We start from the raw sequence: 6,278 nt of genomic DNA on the forward strand, positions 1-6,278 counted from the left end.
CCTGAAATAGAGGACCGCAGGTCCCCAGCCAAGCTTCTCACTCCCAAGACCAGGAGCTGCATTTGTGCCCAGAATCCCTCCAACCATCATATGCCTATAATCCCAGCATTGAGGAAGCTGAGACAGGAAGATTGTGAGTTTAAGGTTAGTCTGGGCAACATAGCATGACCCTGTCAAAAATAAATAACTAACTAATAAATAAACTAACAAAATACAGCCTACAGACTTGGGGCTGAGGGTGTATGTGACAAAATACTTGCCTAGCATCTACAAGACCCCAGGTTTGATTCCTAGCACCAAAACACAAACTTACCTCACTCCACTACCTAAATCTCTCCATTCCTCTTTGGATGCACCCGAATGCTGAAGCTTACTATTCATCCATAGAACCACCTCTGCCTACATCTTCCCGTTTAGGCTCCAGCCATATTGCCATTGTTTCATTTCCCCAAACCCCCATACTCTCTTGCTAGTTCCTCTGCTTACAACACTCTTCACTCTTGTCACTTGGGCAACTTCCAGTCCATTTTTAAACTAGCAAGTGTCTTGTTTTTCAGTTAAGTCAGCTACTTTTTTGTTTTTTGTTTTGTTTTGTTTTGTTTTGTCAGTCCTGGGGCCTGAACTCCAGTTCTAAGCACTGTCCCTCAGCTCTTCAGCTCAAGGCTAGCGCTCTACTACTTGAGCCACAGCGCCACTTCCAGCTTTTTCTGCTTTATGTGGTGCTGAGGAATCGAACCCAGGGCCTCATACAAGCAAGGTGAGCACTCTACCACTGAGCCACCTTCCCAGCCTCTTAAGTCAGCTTCTCTGGGTTTACAGTAACACCATAGTTCCCTATTGTGGTCATAATAGGGAATATCTGTAGTTGTTTCTTATATTAACCTTGTATTGTCATTCCCAAATATTCACTGATGGCTTTCTATGTGTTAACCACTCTGATGATTCTACAGTCATGACCAAATCCACCAATCCACCTTGTCCTCATGGAGTTGTTACTGGCGACAATGAGCAAGCCAACCACACATGCTTATATAAATACACACATAATTACATGTGTGAATGAATTACCCATTGCAAAGTTCTGCAAAGAAAAACAGAGTGCCATGAAAGAGAACGATGGAGCCTGCTATAATCCTAGCTACTCAGGAAGCTGAGAGCTGAGGATTGTGGTTGAAAGCCAGCCTAGGCAGAGAAGTCAGTGAGACTCTTATCTACAATTAACCACCAGAAAAAACAAAAAAACAAAAAAACAGAAGTGATGCTGTGGCTCAAAGTGGTTGAGTGCTAGTCTTGAGCAAAATTGCTCAAGGACAGCGCCCAGGCCCAGAGTTCAGGCCCCAGGACAAAAAAAGTGAAAATGAAAAAGAACAGTGAAGAGGTAACATTTCACCTGAAATATTGAGCCATTCTGGAAAGAACACTCCAAATAGAATTGCTATGTTGGAGCCCAGGCTAGGAAAAGTTGGGTGTTTGCAGAATCAAAGGAAAGCCAGGTCAGCAAAGGTGAAGACAGAAGAAGCAGCTGTATGTTTTTGTTTTTGTTTTTGTTTTTTGGGGGGGTCCAGACATGGGGCCTGAACTCTGGGCCTGGGCGCTGTCCCTCAGCTCTTCAGCTCAAGGCTAGCGCTCTACCACTTGAGCCACAGCACCACTTCTGGCTTTTTCTTTTTGCTTCTGTGGTGCTGAGGAATCAAACCCAGGGCCTCAGGCATGGAAGGCAAGCGCTCTACCACTGAGCCACCTTCCCAGCCAGAAGCAGCTGTATGATACAGAGGTTTCCCCTGCCTAGTTCCAGTATTGGAGCTTGAACCCAAGGTCTCATGCTCCTATGCAAGTGAGTAGTGTTCTACCATTTGAGCTATACCTACAATTCTGACTTTTTATGTTGTTCTGGATATGGATCTTACAGAGTTTGCCTGGTCGCTTTCAAACTGTGATTCTTAGCTCTCAGCTTCTTGAGTAGCTAGGATTACAGGCATGAACCACTGGCACCCAGCTGATGGAGAGAGTAAGGGAGTCCCATTTCACCCTAAGTACAGTCGTTTATCATTAAAGCTGGACCTTCATTGCCTGTATTAACATAATGACTAATTCAAAAGAAATAACAGACATAAAAATAGAATAAAATCAATGTAATATTTGCTGAAATTTATTGAATAAGCCCAAAGGGAAATTTCTTTGCATGAATATCAGTAAACATGAAAAAATTAGCTGGACACAGAGGGCTCAGACTTGCAATCCTAACTACTCAGGAGGCTGAGATCTGAGGATCATGGATGGAAGCCTGCCCAGGCAGGAAAGTCTGTGAGACTACTTCCAATTAACCACCAGCAAAAAAAACTTCAAAGAAGAACACCTGGAAGCTCAGGGGCAGTGGCCAGGTCCTGAATTTAAGCCCCAACACCAGAACAGAAACACACACAAGCTCACACAAGCAAACCATAAAAGAAAAGAAAAGGATGCACTACTGGAAGTCACAGAGGTCAAGCCAAGAGGTAAAAATCTAGGGGCTGGGAAGGTGGCTCAGTGGTAGAGTGCTTGCCTTGTATGCATGAGGCCCTGGGTTCAATTCCTCAGCACCACATAAGCAAAAAGAAAAAAGCCAGAAATGGTACCGTGGCTCAAGCGGTAGAGCGCTAGCCTTGAGCTGAAGAGCTGAGGGACAGTGCCCAGGCCCAGAGTTCAGGCCCCAGGACCGGACCCCCCCCCAAAAAAAAAATCTGGGCATTTTCAGCATATGGACATTATTTGCAGCTGTGTGAGCAGCTGGGGATTTACTAACACCTTCCCGCATTAGCACAGTGCCCAGTACACACTAAGTGCTCCAAAAATTACCATTTAAACTCCTATCCCGTTCACTCCTATATCCTTATCCTAGCAGAGTCGGGCATATGGCAGGTACCCAATAATTTCCTGTAAAAAAAATGAATGAGCAACCATAACATTCCTAGCAGGAAAAAAATACTTTTAGACTGCAATGCCAATTTGCTTTTACCTATATAGGTTGGTACTCTAGTTAAGTAAATCATTGTAAAAACCTGGCAAGAAAAACAAGTTTGTGGTTTTCTTATAATATAACTGAGGAAATGAGCTGAGAGTTTCCTTCAGGGTAAGAGTAGGTCTGTGTTCCATCCCCAACACCATAAGCACACATAATAGGCTCAACTAAAATTAGAACTCGGGTCTTTTCACTCAAATTATAGCTTCCTTAAACTTTAGTAAGGATGACTATGAACAGCACAGCAGCTGCTTTTGGCATTTCCTATTTATCAACTAGCATATGCCATGAAGAAGAGGTAGGGGTGGGAGTAAGAATGGAATCAAAGAAGGTTTGTATTATCAATTACAACAACTTCCAACTTTTCTACCATTCAAGTTGTTCCATATGATTCAATTCAAATATCATAAGGCCCTTTCTAGTTCTCAGAAGCAAAATGTGGGCTCCCTCCTCCCTTTGTTCCTTGACATCACGCTGCTAGAGAGGAGTTTCCACTGCCACAACAGCTTTTTTCATCTTTTCAGAAACTGGTCTACAGATTAAAATGTATGTTACATGAACAAAGGCATTGACTGGAACAAGGTAGCGTATCTACAGTGTTTGGCCTTTCTCCTTATGACTTTGGTTATCTGGAGCACTGGTAACTCACTCCTGAAATCTCACTACTCAAATCAAGAGGCTCTGATCTGAAGAACATGGTTTGAAGCCATCTCGGGCAGACAAATCCAAGAGACTCTAATGTCAAATTAACCAGCAAAAATGCAGAAGTAAAGGTGTGGCTGAGATGGTAGTGAAAAACCTAAGGGACAGCACCCAGATCCCGAGTACCAGCTGTGAGCTACAGCACCACTCTGGCTTTTTCTACTTATGTGGTACTGAGGAATCAAACCCAGGATTTCATACATGTTAGGTGAGCACTCTACCACTAAGCCACATGCCCAGCCCTTTAGAAGAAATGTTTAAGAAATTATCTCAGAGCCAGGCAATGATGGCTTATGTCTATAATTCTAGCTACTCAGGAGGCTGAGAGCTGAGGATCAAGGTTCAAAGATTCTAAAGGTTCTAAAAGGTCAATGTAAAGCTACAACCTTTCTAAGTAATAACATGTTTACAATAAATTCAAACATAACAGGAAAATTTTAATGGACTAAAGCATTGTAAATACACACAAATAAATAATCAAACAGCAGATATTAAGTCGTGAGGACCAGAACATGTTAAAATTTACTATGTTAAATTTGTTGATTTCAGTTATAAGTTTTAAGTATTTAAAATTCTGTTTGAAAATGAAATTCAGATCAAACATCAACTCTTTTACTAAGAGTTTGATAAAATAAAAGTCAGGAAATACATCTTATTTATCTTTTGCTCCATTTTCAATCACAGTAGTTTGATGAATGAATATGGTTAACTAAAGCTGTGGAAAACTTAATTTCTAGCCCAAATATTATTATTATTACTATTATTCCTTTTTTTTTTTGGTTGTTGATCATGGTGCTTGAACTCAGGGCCTGGGCACTGTCCCTGAGCTCTTTTTGCTCAAGGCTTGTGCTCTGCTACTTTGAGCCACAGCTCCACTTCCAGTTTTCTGGTGGTTAAGTGGAAGTATGAGTCTAATGGACTCTCCTGCCTGGACTGGCTTTGAATTGTGATCCTCAAATCTTAGCTTCCTGAGTAGCTCGGATTACTGTGTGAGCCAACAGCACCTGGCGCAAATACTCTTTTTTAGAAATTCATCCATGTTGACTTTTCTGAGCACACAAAGTCAAATTCCTCATTATAAACAGTCTAAGGCAAGAAAATTTAAAATAGAAAATAAAAATCCAACATTGTATGTATATATGGAAAAGTCATAATGAAACTTGCCTTGTAATATATAATATATAATGTAAATATATGTAATATATAATGTAAAAATTGTAAAAAATAAAAAATTAAAAGGAAAGAAAATTCCAATTTTTTATCTTTCATTTTTCTATGGTTAAAGCAATACACACTATAAAATAGGATCACTTTATAGAGGTAAGTTTGCAATCTAATATTTCCCTTGAGCATGTCAGGGGCATCTTTTCACTCAGTATGCATCTAGATTCCACCTCATTCCTTTGAAAGGAACACAAAGTGCTCTATCATTTGGCACTACTTGAATTCAATCAGTTTCCAACTCTTACTTAGGTTACTTTCATTCTTTGATATTGCACACAATGGTATGTAAGATTATGAATATGTTAAAAGTTTTTTTTGTGGGTCATTTGTTTGTTTTGATAGTCTCTCATTTTGTAACCCAAGCTAATCTGGAACTTCTAATGTTTCAGCTTCAGCTTCCCAAATGCTAGGACTAGAGGTACACACCACCCCACACCCAAATTTAAATGTGAATGTTGTTTTTAAAAAATCCTAGCTACTTAGGAGGCTGAGATCTAAGGATTGCAGTTCAAAGCCAGCCCAGGCAGGAAAGTCTGTGAGACCCTTATCTCCAATTAACCACCAGAAAACTGGAAGTGGTGCTGTGGCTCAAGAGGTAGAGCATTCACCTTGAGCTGAAGAGCTCAGGGACAGCACTCAGGCCCAGAGTTCAAGCCCCATGACCTACGAAAGAAAGAAAGAAAGAAAGAAAAAGAAAGAAAGAAAGGAGGGAGGGAGGGAGGGAGGGAGGGACGGAGGGAGGAAAGGAGGGAGGGAGGGAGGGAGGGAGGGAAGGAAGGAAGGAAGGAAGGAAAGAAAGAAAGAAAGAAAGAAAAAAAGAAAGAAAGAAAGCTAGATGCACACAGAAACCCAATATTGTTTGAAAGCTGAGTTGAGGCTGAAGTTATAGGTCAGTGGTAAAGAGCTTGCCTAGCATATCTGAAGCCCTCAGTACTATCCTCAGAAAACAAAACAAAACAAAAAAAACAAAGTTTTTTTTAAGTAGACATTTGCTTTGTTTTCATAAACCCTCAAAATAATTGCTGAACCTCTGAAAATGATTAGTGGTTTGTTTTTTCCCTTCAGGGCATAATAGTGGAGCCTTCTTTCCTTCCCATCTGTCTGAATTAGGTATGTTCTAGTTCTGCACAGCTGTCTGCCTAGGATTTCCCTTCACTTCTTGGCTGTGTCTGTATCCTGTGCCTGTATTCCTCAACCCAGAGTCCTCTTTTCGTTCCTATTGTTTACTTGCTTATTTGCTTTGTTCTGGAATGGCCTCCTAAGAAAGCATCAGAAGAAGGTACAAGTTTTGAGACATTGATTTCTTGCAAAAGTCTTTGTTCCTATTATCCTTGATTGATGTTTTGACTTGGAA

Source organism: Dipodomys merriami, unplaced genomic scaffold (assembly GCF_024711535.1).
Source record: "Dipodomys merriami isolate MVZ:Mamm:240054 unplaced genomic scaffold, mDipMer1.0.p SCAF_1, whole genome shotgun sequence".
Taxonomy (NCBI): Eukaryota; Metazoa; Chordata; class Mammalia; order Rodentia; family Heteromyidae; genus Dipodomys; species Dipodomys merriami.